Raw genomic sequence first — 15,649 nt, 5'->3', positions numbered from 1 at the left:
AACTCTGTTGAATTGTAATTTGAGAAATTAGAAAATGGAGTGTAAGAGCAAGATAACGGTCCCACCGAGACTTGAACTCGGATCGTTGGATTCAAAGTCCAAAGTGCTAACCATTACACCATGGAACCCTTGCAAGATGCACCTGAGAGCGTTGAATCAGAAATGGCAATATAGAGCACATTTACAATTTTTACAGATTCATAGTCCCAATTGACTGATATCATACAAACACAGCGATGTTGTCGATTGACGTTGTGCTATAGCAATCTCTGTGCTTTATAGAGCATGTAGATCAAATTCTTCCTCTTGAGGCATATGATTAAGCAATATTACATATTGTTTCTGACTGCCTCTGTTTTGGCATAATGAAGTTCAGCATTTGCGGAAGTATTTAGGTTCCATGGTCTAATGGTTAGTAGGCTGGACTCTGAATTTAGTAATCTGACATGTTATAGCTATATTTTGTTTTCCTTTGGGTGTATTGTCATTTTATGCACATAGATTTCCTAGCAGTGGCTGTGATGAATAGTTCAATTTGATAGCAGCTTCCTTTTGAGAATTTGAAAAAAAAAGAATTAAATAGTCTCTCTGGATGACTCTGCTTTGATTTCTATGTGCACATCCCTTTTGCGTTTCAGAGGGATTGACCAACATACACAACAGTGCTTGGAAGACCTCTTCCTCCCTCATGGCATGTAAAGCTAACCTCTCTCCTACCGTGTGTTTTTTTACTTTTTAACTTCCCCTTCCGAGTCATGATCATGTAACTGAATTTACATTTTTAGATTTTAACTGCAGTAGTTGCTTGTTTTTCATTTTTATTTTTTGTGTACGCATACATCCCTTTTTGTGGGGAGGGGGGAGTGATGTCTGTTTACTTATATTAGCTAATATAGGTCATTTTATGTCCGCTTACAATATGTGTCAGGATTTTTTATGTCGTTTCCAATCAATGTCTAATATCAAGTGGTTTGCAGCAGTCATACAAAGGCACGTAACACCCCCAAAACACCTACATAAGTTAGAAATACTCCGGAAGAGTACTCAGTTTATGAAAAGGCGGTGAATCCCAAATAGAACTGTAAATGTAAGCTAGCAAGCAGACCGTGCACCCCTGTTTGGAACTATGACCTGTGTGTTGCCCTCTATTAACAGAACAATGTAACTGCAGCCCATGTCACATAAAATAGAAAGTAGGGATTATGCAAATTAACTCCCAGAAGAGCCTGGTGTCACCCCAAAAGGTGTCATGCTTTTCACACCAAGAAACATCCACACATAGATCCCTGCGAACCTCAAAAACGTACAGGAAACCCTGTCCAGCGCTTTGCTCCCAGAGGAGATAAGGTTGAAAAACCACCCTATGTTAAAAGTGTCCATAATCCATGCCAGCTGCCCTGTCTATAGAACCTGGCCGTTCGTGGACGTTCGGGGCCTAGGGGCATGAGTGGAAGGGTTTAACCTGCCTGGGTTCTTGGGCATGGTTTCATCATGCCTCAGTTTACAATGGCACTCTGCCACTTTGTCAGGCTTTAAAGAAGCCTGACTCCTGCAGAGCAAAAGATCTGATTATTTCCTTACATGTTTTGTACGTAAGAATGCGGATGGTGCTCTGAGCCTCCTATGGTGGTTATTAAGCATGGTATACATACCATAGCATGTAACTGTGCCTACAAATGGAACATTTTGTTCATTTATTAGGGAGTTGTGAAAATGGCAAAATCAAATTGCCATTATTGACACAGACCAGCTGCCGCTGTCCGGACATTTCGTCGAAAGACATTTGGTCGACGTAATTTGGTCGAAAGCCAAATGGTCGATTTTTTTATTTATTTATATATATATTTTTTAGGTTGTAGTTTAGGGAAAAAAAGGGGTTTTTTGAAAAAAAGGGGGTTGGCGGGGACCCCCCCAACCCCCACCCCCCAAAAAAAAAATGTGAAAATAAAAAACAAAAGCAATTCGACCATTTGGTTTTCGACCAAATGGTTTCGACCAATTGTCCTGTCGACAATTTTTTTTCGACGAAATGTCTGGCAACCCAGCTGCCGACTGTTGCTATTGACAGGAGTTCCAGGTGTATAAACTGAGTAGATCACCAGTTCAATTACCTGTGATCGCATTTTGAAGCTCATTCACAACCAGTTCATGCCCGTTCTCTCCATTTTGGCTTTCTGGCTGGCCGAGGGGCCCTTCAGTAATGTTCTTTGCTAACCATTACACCATGGGCCCCTTGCTGGTGCAACCTGACAGAGTTGTAACAGAAATGAGAATCGAGATCTCATGCATCATTTTAACAAACTCATATTCCTAGCCCACGGATATTATGCAAATGTGGAACTGTTTAGTTGGTTGTTGCGCAATAGCAAACTCTTTGCTTTACAGCTCATTTGGATAGGATTCTTCCTCTGGAGGCATAAGATAAAAGAATATTGCATACATTCTCTAAAAGGCGCTTTTTTTGCTGCAATGACGTTCATCATGTCACTAAGTATGTAGGTTCCATGGTGTAATGGTTAGCACTCTGGACTCTGAATCCAGCGATCCGAGTTCAAATCTCGGTGGGACCTTGGGAATTACTGTGTTTGTTTTCCTCTCAGTGTCTTGTTTTAATAGCAATGACGCTGCTGTGTCGCCCACTTTCATAGCATTATTCCCTGGGTGCATTTGAAAAAAGAAAGATTTTCCATGGATGACGCTCTTTAGCCACAATGAAACCCACCACTTTCTGTGGTGTGAAAGACCCATGGTGTAATGGTAGCACCCTGGAGGTTGAATCCAATAATTTGCATTCAAATCTCTGTAAGAGTTTACCATCAGTCGAACCTTTCCCTTATCGTTTATTGTGGATGTCTTCTTTGAAGAAAGGTATGATCCAACTAAAGTAAGTACATTCACGAATGGGCCCTTGGTCGGTACAAACAGTATTTATACACCTCAGGCCTTTTGTGAATTAAGAAAAGTGTGTTCTTCGTTCTATTTTTCATCTCAAACTGATACCTTCATTTTACAAACATGTAAAGACTGTTAAGACGCTTGATTAATATCATTGATTCTGAATGTGGTCGCTTTTCATAGGATTAACCCTTTAACAATTATGAAAGAGAATGGCGATACAATAGAGCTGCTTTTCCCAAAATGGTATTATTAATGTTGTTGCTGCATCTTCAAGTAAAAAGAGAATCCATTGGGTCACAGATTGAGCATGTTTCTTAACATTGAGTTAAGTTTGAAAATTTCAAATCTTTTATGTATGTTTCCGATGCAGATCTGCCCATCGACTCAGAATGACCTCACTGTTCATACATTTAAAAAAAATGCATAAAGGTTAAGGTGCTAGGCACAAAAGTGGATTTTTATGAAAAGTTATGCCAGAGAGTGAGAGCGAAAATGAATACCCTACACCACTAACCTTATGAATATTACTATCTTTGGCCTATAATTTAAGACAACAAGGAGACAAAGTGTGTTAGAGCAAGAGAGAGGTTCCACCGAGACTTGAACTCGGATCGCTGGATTCAAAGTCCAAAGTGCTAACCATTACACCATGGAACCCTTGTTGAGCAGAGCTTCATAAGGGCAATGAGAATATAGGGCACAGTCAAGATTTTTACTGACCTATAGTAACCGTTTACTGATATTATATCGAAGCAGCACTGTTGCTGTTGGATGCTGTGCAATCGCAAAGTATTGGCTTCATGTCTCATTTGGATTAAATTCTTCCTCTGGAGTCTAATGATATAGGAATATTACATATTTTCTCTGATGTGCTCTGTTTTTCCAGAATGAAGTGCATCATGCTACTGAATATGTGGGTTCCATGGAGTAATGGTTAGCACTCTGGACTCTGAATCCAGCGATCCGAGTTCAAGTCTCGGTGGGACCTTGGGGCTGCTTCTCTTTTAGAGTTGCCTTTCATTTGCAGATAGATATAACAGCAATAGCTTTGCTTTACAGCCCACTTTGATGGCAGTCTTCTTTGACCAAAGAATATTAATAGTTTCTGGGTCTGGGGATGACTCTCTTTTGCCACAAAGAAACTGCCCACTCTCATATCTCCAAAGCTCCAAGGTATAATGGCTATTAAACTGGCTTTTGATCTCAGCGATTTGCATTGAAAGCCCAGGAGGCCTCTAAAATCAGTTGAATTGTTTCCTGATAATTTAGAGTTTATTTCTTCTTTCGAGAAAGGTGTGATCCAAATAAAGTAAGTACATTTAAACAAGGGCACTTGATCAGTAAATGCACTACTTTCTAGAACTCATAACTCTTGTAAGTTATAAAAAGTTTGCTCTCCATACAGTTTGTCAACTCAAAGAATTACATTTTTTACACATTTAATAAGACCATCAAATTGCTTGAAACATAGGAATGATTGTGAAAGTGAATATGATTCACCAAAATAATTGTATAACATTTTTTAATGTTAATAAAATAGGGCTTTTTCCAATCTTTTCACATCAATGTTGTTTCTGCATGTTCCAGTGAGCAGAGAATCTACTGCACATAGTGTGTACATTTTTCTTTTCATAGAGTTAAGGTTGGACATTATTCATCTGTGGAAAATGTTTCTGAGAGATATCTGGGTGCCCACTCTGATTGACCTTAGGGATTGTACATTAACGATATGTAGTTGCATCACTGTATTGGTATCAGGCACCAAAGTGCATTTAAATGTAATGTCGTGCAGAGAGAGAGAGAGTGTGAAAACGGCTACCTGAGTCGACTGAACTTCTGAATATTAACTCTGTTGAATTGTAATTTGAGAAATTAGAAAATGGAGTGTAAGAGCAAGATAACGGTTCCACCGAGACTTGAACTCGGATCGTTGGATTCAAAGTCCAAAGTGCTAACCATTACACCATGGAACCCCTGCAAGATGCACCTGAGAGCGTTGAATCAGAAATGGCAATATAGAGCACATTTACAATTTGTACAGATTCATAGTCCCAATTGACTGATATCATACAAACACAGCGATGTTGTCGATTGACGTTGTGCTATAGCAATCTCTGTGCTTTATAGAGCATGTAGATCAAATTCTTCCTCTTGAGGCATATGATTAAGCAATATTAAATATTGTTTCTGACTGCCTCTGTTTTGGCATAATGAAGTTCAGCATTTGCGGAAGTATTTAGGTTCCATGGTCTAATGGTTAGTAGGCTGGACTCTGAATTTAGTAATCTGACATGTTATAGCTATATTTTGTTTTCCTTTGGGTGTATTGTCATTTTATGCACATAGATTTCCTAGCAGTGGCTGTGATGAATAGTTCAATTTGATAGCAGCTTCCTTTTGAGAATTTGAAAAAAAAAGAATTAAATAGTCTCTCTGGATGACTCTGCTTTGATTTCTATGTGCACATCCCTTTTGCGTTTCAGAGGGATTGACCAACATACACAACAGTGCTTGGAAGACCTCTTCCTCCCTCATGGCATGTAAAGCTAACCTCTCTCCTACCTTGTGTTTTTTTACTTTTTAACTTCCCCTTCCGAGTCATGATCATGTAACTGAATTTACATTTTTAGATTTTAACTGCAGTAGTTGCTTGTTTTTCATTTTTATTTTTTGTGTACGCATACATCCCTTTTTGTGGGGAGGGGGGAGTGATGTCTGTTTACTTATATTAGCTAATATAGGTCATTTTATGTCCGCTTACAATATGTGTCAGGATTTTTTATGTCGTTTCCAATCAATGTCTAATATCAAGTGGTTTGCAGCAGTCAAAAAAAAGGCACGTAACACCCCCAAAACACCTACATAAGTTAGAAATACTCCGGAAGAGTACTCAGTTTATGAAAAGGCGGTGAATCCCAAATAGAACTGTAAATGTAAGCTAGCAAGCAGACCGTGCACCCCTGTTTGGAACTATGACCTGTGTGTTGCCCTCTATTAACAGAACAATGTAACTGCAGCCCATGTCACATAAAATAGAAAGTAGAGATTATGCAAATTAACTCCCAGAAGAGCCTGGTGTCACCCCAAAAGGTGTCATGCTTTTCACACCAAGAAACATCCACACATAGATCCCTGCGAACCTCAAAAACGTACAGGAAACCCTGTCCAGCGCTTTGCTCCCAGAGGAGATAAGGTTGAAAAACCACCCTATGTTAAAAGTGTCCATAATCCATGCCAGCTGCCCTGTCTATAGAACCTGGCCGTTCGTGGCCGTTTCGGGGCCTAGGGGCATGAGTGGAAGGGTTTAACCTGCCTGGGTTCTTGGGCATGGTTTCATCATGCCTCAGTTTACAATGGCACTCTGCCACTTTGTCAGGCTTTAAAGAAGCCTGACTCCTGCAGAGCAAAAGATCTGATTATTTCCTTACATGTTTTGTACGTAAGAATGCGGATGGTGCTCTGAGCCTCCTATGGTGGTTATTAAGCATGGTATACATACCATAGCATGTAACTGTGCCTACAAATGGAACATTTTGTTCATTTATTAGGGAGTTGTGAAAATGGCAAAATCAAATTGCCATTATTGACACAGACCAGCTGCCGCTGTCCGGACATTTCGTCGAAAGACATTTCGTCGAAAGACATTTGGTCGACGTAATTTGGTCGAAAGCCAAATGGTCGATTTTTTAATTTATATATATATATATTTTTTAGGTTGTAGTTTAGGGAAAAAAAAGGTTTTTTTTAGAAAAAAAGGGGGTTGGCGGGGACCCCCCCAACCCCCACCCCCCAAAAAAAAAATGTGAAAATAAAAAACAAAAGCAATTCGACCATTTGGTTTTCGACCAAATGGTTTCGACCATTTGTCCTGTCGACACATTTTTTTCGACGAAATGTCTTGCAACCCAGCTGCCGACTGTTGCTATTGACAGGAGTTCCAGGTGTATAAACTGAGGAGATCACCAGTTCAATTACCTGTGAACGCATTTTGAAGCTCATTCACAACCAGTTCATGCCCGTTCTCTCCATTTTGGCTTTCTGGCTGGCCGAGGGGCCCTTCAGTAATGTTCTTTGCTAACCATTACACCATGGGCCCCTTGCTGGTGCAACCTGACAGAGTTGTAACAGAAATGAGAATCGAGATCTCATGCATCATTTTAACAAACTCATATTCCTAGCCCACGGATATTATGCAAATGTGGAACTGTTTAGTTGGTTGTTGCGCAATAGCAAACTCTTTGCTTTACAGCTCATTTGGATAGGATTCTTCCTCTGGAGGCATAAGATAAAAGAATATTGCATACATTCTCTAAAAGGCGCTTTTTTTGCTGCAATGACGTTCATCATGTCACTAAGTATGTAGGTTCCATGGTGTAATGGTTAGCACTCTGGACTCTGAATCCAGCGATCCGAGTTCAAATCTCGGTGGGACCTTGGGAATTACTGTGTTTGTTTTCCTCTCAGTGTCTTGTTTTAATAGCAATGACGCTGCTGTGTCGCCCACTTTCATAGCATTATTCCCTGGGTGCATTTGAAAAAAGAAAGATTTTCCATGGATGACGCTCTTTAGCCACAATGAAACCCACCACTTTCTGTGGTGTGAAAGACCCATGGTGTAATGGTAGCACCCTGGAGGTTGAATCCAATAATTTGCATTCAAATCTCTGTAAGAGTTTACCATCAGTCGAACCTTTCCCTTATCGTTTATTGTGGATGTCTTCTTTGAAGAAAGGTATGATCCAACTAAAGTAAGTACATTCACGAATGGGCCCTTGGTCGGTACAAACAGTATTTATACACCTCAGGCCTTTTGTGAATTAAGAAAAGTGTGTTCTTCGTTCTATTTTTCATCTCAAACTGATACCTTCATTTTACAAACATGTAAAGACTGTTAAGACGCTTGATTAATATCATTGATTCTGAATGTGGTCGCTTTTCATAGGATTAACCCTTTAACAATTTTGAAAGAGAATGGCGATACAATAGAGCTGCTTTTCCCAAAATGGTATTATTAATGTTGTTGCTGCATCTTCAAGTAAAAAGAGAATCCATTGGGTCACAGATTGAGCATGTTTCTTAACATTGAGTTAAGTTTGAAAATTTCAAATCTTTTATGTATGTTTCCGATGCAGATCTGCCCATCGACTCAGAATGACCTCACTGTTCATACATTTAAAAAAAATGCATAAAGGTTAAGGTGCTAGGCACAAAAGTGGATTTTTATGAAAAGTTATGCCAGAGAGTGAGAGCGAAAATGAATACCCTACACCACTAACCTTATGAATATTACTATCTTTGGCCTATAATTTAAGACAACAAGGAGACAAAGTGTGTTAGAGCAAGAGAGAGGTTCCACCGAGACTTGAACTCGGATCGCTGGATTCAAAGTCCAAAGTGCTAACCATTACACCATGGAACCCTTGTTGAGCAGAGCTTCATAAGGGCAATGAGAATATAGGGCACAGTCAAGATTTTTACTGACCTATAGTAACCGTTTACTGATATTATATCGAAGCAGCACTGTTGCTGTTGGATGCTGTGCAATCGCAAAGTACTGGCTTCATGTCTCATTTGGATCAAATTCTTCCTCTGGAGTCTAATGATATAGGAATATTACATATTTTCTCTGATGTGCTCTGTTTTTCCAGAATGAAGTGTATCATGCTACTGAATATGTGGGTTCCATGGTGTAATGGTTAGCACTCTGGACTCTGAATCCAGCGATCCGAGTTCAAGTCTCGGTGGGACCTTGGGGCTGCTTCTCTTTTAGAGTTGCCTTTCATTTGCAGATAGATATAACAGCAATAGCTTTGCTTTACAGCCCACTTTGATGGCAGTCTTCTTTGACCAAAGAATATTAATAGTTTCTGGGGATGACTCTCTTTTGCCACAAAGAAACTGCCCACTCTCATATCTCCAAAGCTCCAAGGTATAATGGCTATTAAACTGGCTTTTGATCTCAGCGATTTGCATTGAAAGCCCAGGAGGCCCCTAAAATCAGTTGAATTGTTTCCTGATAATTTAGAGTTTATTTCTTCTTTCGAGAAAGGTGTGATCCAAATAAAGTAAGTACATTTAAACAAGGGCACTTGATCAGTAAATGCACTACTTTCTAGAACTCATAACTCTTGTAAGTTATAAAAAGTTTGCTCTCCATACAGTTTGTCAACTCAAAGAATTACATTTTTTACACATTTAATAAGACCATCAAATTGCTTGAAACATAGGAATGATTGTGAAAGTGAATATGATTCACCAAAATAATTGTATAACATTTTTTAATGTTAATAAAATAGGGCTTTTTCCAATCTTTTCACATCAATGTTGTTTCTGCATGTTCCAGTGAGCAGAGAATCTACTGCACATAGTGTGTACATTTTTCTTTTCATAGAGTTAAGGTTGGACATTATTCATCTGTGGAAAATGTTTCTGAGAGATATCTGGGTGCCCACTCTGATTGACCTTAGGGATTGTACATTAACGATATGTAGTTGCATCACTGTATTGGTATCAGGCACCAAAGTACATTTAAATGGAATGTCGTGCAGAGAGAGTCGACTGAACTTCTGAATATTAACTCTGTTGAATTGTAATTTGAGAAATTAGAAAATGGAGTGTAAGAGCAAGATAACGGTCCCACCGAGACTTGAACTCGGATCGTTGGATTCAAAGTCCAAAGTGCTAACCATTACACCATGGAACCCTTGCAAGATGCACCTGAGAGCGTTGAATCAGAAATGGCAATATAGAGCACATTTACAATTTTTACAGATTCATAGTCCCAATTGACTGATATCATACAAACACAGCGATGTTGTCGATTGACGTTGTGCTATAGCAATCTCTGTGCTTTATAGAGCATGTAGATCAAATTCTTCCTCTTAAGGCATATGATTAAGCAATATTAAATATTGTTTCTGACTGCCTCTGTTTTGGCATAATGAAGTTCAGCATTTGCGGAAGTATTTAGGTTCCATGGTCTAATGGTTAGTAGGCTGGACTCTGAATTTAGTAATCTGACATGTTATAGCTATATTTTGTTTTCCTTTGGGTGTATTGTCATTTTATGCACATAGATTTCCTAGCAGTGGCTGTGATGAATAGTTCAATTTGATAGCAGCTTCCTTTTGAGAATTTGAAAAAAAAAGAATTAAATAGTCTCTCTGGATGACTCTGCTTTGATTTCTATGTGCACATCCCTTTTGCGTTTCAGAGGGATTGACCAACATACACAACAGTGCTTGGAAGACCTCTTCCTCCCTCATGGCATGTAAAGCTAACCTCTCTCCTACCGTGTGTTTTTTTACTTTTTAACTTCCCCTTCCGAGTCATGATCATGTAACTGAATTTACATTTTTAGATTTTAACTGCAGTAGTTGCTTGTTTTTCATTTTTATTTTTTGTGTACGCATACATCCCTTTTTGTGGGGAGGGGGGAGTGATGTCTGTTTACTTATATTAGCTAATATAGGTCATTTTATGTCCGCTTACAATATGTGTCAGGATTTTTTATGTCGTTTCCAATCAATGTCTAATATCAAGTGGTTTGCAGCAGTCATACAAAGGCACGTAACACCCCCAAAACACCTACATAAGTTAGAAATACTCCGGAAGAGTACTCAGTTTATGAAAAGGCGGTGAATCCCAAATAGAACTGTAAATGTAAGCTAGCAAGCAGACCGTGCACCCCTGTTTGGAACTATGACCTGTGTGTTGCCCTCTATTAACAGAACAATGTAACTGCAGCCCATGTCACATAAAATAGAAAGTAGAGATTATGCAAATTAACTCCCAGAAGAGCCTGGTGTCACCCCAAAAGGTGTCATGCTTTTCACACCAAGAAACATCCACACATAGATCCCTGCGAACCTCAAAAACGTACAGGAAACCCTGTCCAGCGCTTTGCTCCCAGAGGAGATAAGGTTGAAAAACCACCCTATGTTAAAAGTGTCCATAATCCATGCCAGCTGCCCTGTCTATAGAACCTGGCCGTTCGTGGACGTTCAGGGCCTAGGGGCATGAGTGGAAGTGTTTAACCTGCCTGGGTTCTTGGGCATGGTTTCATCATGCCTCAGTTTACAATGGCACTCTGCCACTTTGTCAGGCTTTAAAGAAGCCTGACTCCTGCAGAGCAAAAGATCTGATTATTTCCTTACATGTTTTGTACGTAAGAATGCGGATGGTGCTCTGAGCCTCCTATGGTGGTTATTAAGCATGGTATACATACCATAGCATGTAACTGTGCCTACAAATGGAACATTTTGTTCATTTATTAGGGAGTTGTGAAAATGGCAAAATCAAATTGCCATTATTGACACAGACCAGCTGCCGCTGTCCGGACATTTCGTCGAAAGACATTTGGTCGACGTAATTTGGTCGAAAGCCAAATGGTCGATTTTTTTATTTATTTATATATATATTTTTTAGGTTGTAGTTTAGGGAAAAAAAGGGGTTTTTAGAAAAAAAGGGGGTTGGCGGGGACCCCCCCAACCCCCACCCCCCAAAAAAAAAATGTGAAAATAAAAAACAAAAGCAATTCGACCATTTGGTTTTCGACCAAATGGTTTCGACCAATTGTCCTGTCGACAAATTTTTTTCGACGAAATGTCTGGCAACCCAGCTGCCGACTGTTGCTATTGACAGGAGTTCCAGGTGTATAAACTGAGTAGATCACCAGTTCAATTACCTGTGAACGCATTTTGAAGCTCATTCACAACCAGTTCATGCCCGTTCTCTCCATTTTGGCTTTCTGGCTGGCCGAGGGGCCCTTCAGTAATGTTCTTTGCTAACCATTACACCATGGGCCCCTTGCTGGTGCAACCTGACAGAGTTGTAACAGAAATGAGAATCGAGATCTCATGCATCATTTTAACAAACTCATATTCCTAGCCCACGGATATTATGCAAATGTGGAACTGTTTAGTTGGTTGTTGCGCAATAGCAAACTCTTTGCTTTACAGCTCATTTGGATAGGATTCTTCCTCTGGAGGCATAAGATAAAAGAATATTGCATACATTCTCTAAAAGGCGCTTTTTTTGCTGCAATGACGTTCATCATGTCACTAAGTATGTAGGTTCCATGGTGTAATGGTTAGCACTCTGGACTCTGAATCCAGCGATCCGAGTTCAAATCTCGGTGGGACCTTGGGAATTACTGTGTTTGTTTTCCTCTCAGTGTCTTGTTTTAATAGCAATGACGCTGCTGTGTCGCCCACTTTCATAGCATTATTCCCTGGGTGCATTTGAAAAAAGAAAGATTTTCCATGGATGACGCTCTTTAGCCACAATGAAACCCACCACTTTCTGTGGTGTGAAAGACCCATGGTGTAATGGTAGCACCCTGGAGGTTGAATCCAATAATTTGCATTCAAATCTCTGTAAGAGTTTACCATCAGTCGAACCTTTCCCTTATCGTTTATTGTGGATGTCTTCTTTGAAGAAAGGTATGATCCAACTAAAGTAAGTACATTCACGAATGGGCCCTTGGTCGGTACAAACAGTATTTATACACCTCAGGCCTTTTGTGAATTAAGAAAAGTGTGTTCTTCGTTCTATTTTTCATCTCAAACTGATACCTTCATTTTACAAACATGTAAAGACTGTTAAGACGCTTGATTAATATCATTGATTCTGAATGTGGTCGCTTTTCATAGGATTAACCCTTTAACAATTTTGAAAGAGAATGGCGATACAATAGAGCTGCTTTTCCCAAAATGGTATTATTAATGTTGTTGCTGCATCTTCAAGTAAAAAGAGAATCCATTGGGTCACAGATTGAGCATGTTTCTTAACATTGAGTTAAGTTTGAAAATTTCAAATCTTTTATGTATGTTTCCGATGCAGATCTGCCCATCGACTCAGAATGACCTCACTGTTCATACATTTAAAAAAAATGCATAAAGGTTAAGGTGCTAGGCACAAAAGTGGATTTTTATGAAAAGTTATGCCAGAGAGTGAGAGCGAAAATGAATACCCTACACCACTAACCTTATGAATATTACTATCTTTGGCCTATAATTTAAGACAACAAGGAGACAAAGTGTGTTAGAGCAAGAGAGAGGTTCCACCGAGACTTGAACTCGGATCGCTGGATTCAAAGTCCAAAGTGCTAACCATTACACCATGGAACCCTTGTTGAGCAGAGCTTCATAAGGGCAATGAGAATATAGGGCACAGTCAAGATTTTTACTGACCTATAGTAACCGTTTACTGATATTATATCGAAGCAGCACTGTTGCTGTTGGATGCTGTGCAATCGCAAAGTACTGGCTTCATGTCTCATTTGGATCAAATTCTTCCTCTGGAGTCTAATGATATAGGAATATTACATATTTTCTCTGATGTGCTCTGTTTTTCCAGAATGAAGTGTATCATGCTACTGAATATGTGGGTTCCATGGTGTAATGGTTAGCACTCTAGACTCTGAATCCAGCGATCCGAGTTCAAGTCTCGGTGGGACCTTGGGGCTGCTTCTCTTTTAGAGTTGCCTTTCATTTGCAGATAGATATAACAGCAATAGCTTTGCTTTACAGCCCACTTTGATGGCAGTCTTCTTTGACCAAAGAATATTAATAGTTTCTGGGGATGACTCTCTTTTGCCACAAAGAAACTGCCCACTCTCATATCTCCAAAGCTCCAAGGTATAATGGCTATTAAACTGGCTTTTGATCTCAGCGATTTGCATTGAAAGCCCAGGAGGCCCCTAAAATCAGTTGAATTGTTTCCTGATAATTTAGAGTTTATTTCTTCTTTCGAGAAAGGTGTGATCCAAATAAAGTAAGTACATTTAAACAAGGGCACTTGATCATTAAATGCACTACTTTCTAGAACTCATAACTCTTGTAAGTTATAAAAAGTTTGCTCTCCATACAGTTTGTCAACTCAAAGAATTACATTTTTTACACATTTAATAAGACCATCAAATTGCTTGAAACATAGGAATGATTGTGAAAGTGAATATGATTCACCAAAATAATTGTATAACATTTTTTAATGTTAATAAAATAGGGCTTTTTCCAATCTTTTCACATCAATGTTGTTTCTGCATGTTCCAGTGAGCAGAGAATCTACTGCACATAGTGTGTACATTTTTCTTTTCATAGAGTTAAGGTTGGACATTATTCATCTGTGGAAAATGTTTCTGAGAGATATCTGGGTGCCCACTCTGATTGACCTTAGGGATTGTACATTAACGATATGTAGTTGCATCACTGTATTGGTATCAGGCACCAAAGTACATTTAAATGGAATGTCGTGCAGAGAGAGTCGACTGAACTTCTGAATATTAACTCTGTTGAATTGTAATTTGAGAAATTAGAAAATGGAGTGTAAGAGCAAGATAACGGTCCCACCGAGACTTGAACTCGGATCGTTGGATTCAAAGTCCAAAGTGCTAACCATTACACCATGGAACCCTTGCAAGATGCACCTGAGAGCGTTGAATCAGAAATGGCAATATAGAGCACATTTACAATTTTTACAGATTCATAGTCCCAATTGACTGATATCATACAAACACAGCGATGTTGTCGATTGACGTTGTGCTATAGCAATCTCTGTGCTTTATAGAGCATGTAGATCAAATTCTTCCTCTTGAGGCATATGATTAAGCAATATTAAATATTGTTTCTGACTGCCTCTGTTTTGGCATAATGAAGTTCAGCATTTGCGGAAGTATTTAGGTTCCATGGTCTAATGGTTAGTAGGCTGGACTCTGAATTTAGTAATCTGACATGTTATAGCTATATTTTGTTTTCCTTTGGGTGTATTGTCATTTTATGCACATAGATTTCCTAGCAGTGGCTGTGATGAATAGTTCAATTTGATAGCAGCTTCCTTTTGAGAATTTGAAAAAAAAAGAATTAAATAGTCTCTCTGGATGACTCTGCTTTGATTTATATGTGCACATCCCTTTTGCGTTTCAGAGGGATTGACCAACATACACAACAGTGCTTGGAAGACCTCTTCCTCCCTCATGGCATGTAAAGCTAACCTCTCTCCTACCGTGTGTTTTTTTACTTTTTAACTTCCCCTTCCGAGTCATGATCATGTAACTGAATTTACATTTTTAGATTTTAACTGCAGTAGTTGCTTGTTTTTCATTTTTATTTTTTGTGTACGCATACATCCCTTTTTGTGGGGAGGGGGGAGTGATGTCTGTTTACTTATATTAGCTAATATAGGTCATTTTATGTCCGCTTACAATATGTGTCAGGATTTTTATGTCGTTTCCAATCAATGTCTAATATCAAGTGGTTTGCAGCAGTCATACAAAGGCACGTAACACCCCCAAAACACCTACATAAGTTAGAAATACTCCGGAAGAGTACTCAGTTTATGAAAAGGCGGTGAATCCCAAATAGAACTGTAAATGTAAGCTAGCAAGCAGACCGTGCACCCCTGTTTGGAACTATGACCTGTGTGTTGCCCTCTATTAACAGAACAATGTAACTGCAGCCCATGTCACATAAAATAGAAAGTAGAGATTATGCAAATTAACTCCCAGAAGAGCCTGGTGTCACCCCAAAAGGTGTCATGCTTTTCACACCAAGAAACATCCACACATAGATCCCTGCGAACCTCAAAAACGTACAGGAAACCCTGTCCAGCGCTTTGCTCCCAGAGGAGATAAGGTTGAAAAACCACCCTATGTTAAAAGTGTCCATAATCCATGCCAGCTGCCCTGTCTATAGAACCTGGCCGTTCGTGGACGTTCGGGGCCTAGGGGCATGAGTGGAAGGGTTTAACCTGC

At 39.4% G+C, this 15,649-nt stretch overlaps 13 non-coding genes across 13 annotated transcripts; 6 read left to right on the top strand and 7 right to left on the bottom strand.

Annotated features, from left to right (window-relative positions):
- Positions 1-56: 56 nt before the first annotated feature.
- Positions 57-128, bottom strand: TRNAQ-UUG (transfer RNA glutamine (anticodon UUG)). Its single transcript has one exon. It is a non-coding gene; the product is annotated as a tRNA-Gln (tRNA).
- A 2,370-nt stretch (positions 129-2,498) lies between these two features.
- On the top strand, positions 2,499-2,570 carry TRNAQ-CUG (transfer RNA glutamine (anticodon CUG)). Its single transcript has one exon. It is a non-coding gene; the product is annotated as a tRNA-Gln (tRNA).
- A 913-nt stretch (positions 2,571-3,483) lies between these two features.
- Positions 3,484-3,555, bottom strand: TRNAQ-UUG (transfer RNA glutamine (anticodon UUG)). The gene has a single exon. It is a non-coding gene; the product is annotated as a tRNA-Gln (tRNA).
- Positions 3,556-3,814: 259 nt separating this feature from the next.
- TRNAQ-CUG (transfer RNA glutamine (anticodon CUG)) lies at positions 3,815-3,886 on the top strand. Its single transcript has one exon. It is a non-coding gene; the product is annotated as a tRNA-Gln (tRNA).
- Positions 3,887-4,799: 913 nt separating this feature from the next.
- On the bottom strand, positions 4,800-4,871 carry TRNAQ-UUG (transfer RNA glutamine (anticodon UUG)). The gene has a single exon. It is a non-coding gene; the product is annotated as a tRNA-Gln (tRNA).
- A 2,389-nt stretch (positions 4,872-7,260) lies between these two features.
- Positions 7,261-7,332, top strand: TRNAQ-CUG (transfer RNA glutamine (anticodon CUG)). Its single transcript has one exon. It is a non-coding gene; the product is annotated as a tRNA-Gln (tRNA).
- A 913-nt stretch (positions 7,333-8,245) lies between these two features.
- Positions 8,246-8,317, bottom strand: TRNAQ-UUG (transfer RNA glutamine (anticodon UUG)). The gene has a single exon. It is a non-coding gene; the product is annotated as a tRNA-Gln (tRNA).
- A 259-nt stretch (positions 8,318-8,576) lies between these two features.
- On the top strand, positions 8,577-8,648 carry TRNAQ-CUG (transfer RNA glutamine (anticodon CUG)). The gene has a single exon. It is a non-coding gene; the product is annotated as a tRNA-Gln (tRNA).
- Positions 8,649-9,529: 881 nt separating this feature from the next.
- Positions 9,530-9,601, bottom strand: TRNAQ-UUG (transfer RNA glutamine (anticodon UUG)). The gene has a single exon. It is a non-coding gene; the product is annotated as a tRNA-Gln (tRNA).
- A 2,370-nt stretch (positions 9,602-11,971) lies between these two features.
- On the top strand, positions 11,972-12,043 carry TRNAQ-CUG (transfer RNA glutamine (anticodon CUG)). Its single transcript has one exon. It is a non-coding gene; the product is annotated as a tRNA-Gln (tRNA).
- A 913-nt stretch (positions 12,044-12,956) lies between these two features.
- On the bottom strand, positions 12,957-13,028 carry TRNAQ-UUG (transfer RNA glutamine (anticodon UUG)). Its single transcript has one exon. It is a non-coding gene; the product is annotated as a tRNA-Gln (tRNA).
- A 259-nt stretch (positions 13,029-13,287) lies between these two features.
- On the top strand, positions 13,288-13,359 carry TRNAQ-CUG (transfer RNA glutamine (anticodon CUG)). The gene has a single exon. It is a non-coding gene; the product is annotated as a tRNA-Gln (tRNA).
- Positions 13,360-14,240: 881 nt separating this feature from the next.
- On the bottom strand, positions 14,241-14,312 carry TRNAQ-UUG (transfer RNA glutamine (anticodon UUG)). Its single transcript has one exon. It is a non-coding gene; the product is annotated as a tRNA-Gln (tRNA).
- Between the last annotated feature and the right edge of the window lie 1,337 nt (positions 14,313-15,649).

The sequence above is a fragment of the Ambystoma mexicanum genome, chromosome 5p (assembly GCF_040938575.1).
Source record: "Ambystoma mexicanum isolate Mex_15411 chromosome 5p, UKY_AmexF1_1, whole genome shotgun sequence".
Lineage (NCBI taxonomy): Eukaryota > Metazoa > Chordata > Amphibia > Caudata > Ambystomatidae > Ambystoma > Ambystoma mexicanum.
The sequence above is the reverse complement of the archived record's forward strand: the minus strand, read 5'-3'. Positions and strand labels throughout refer to the sequence as shown.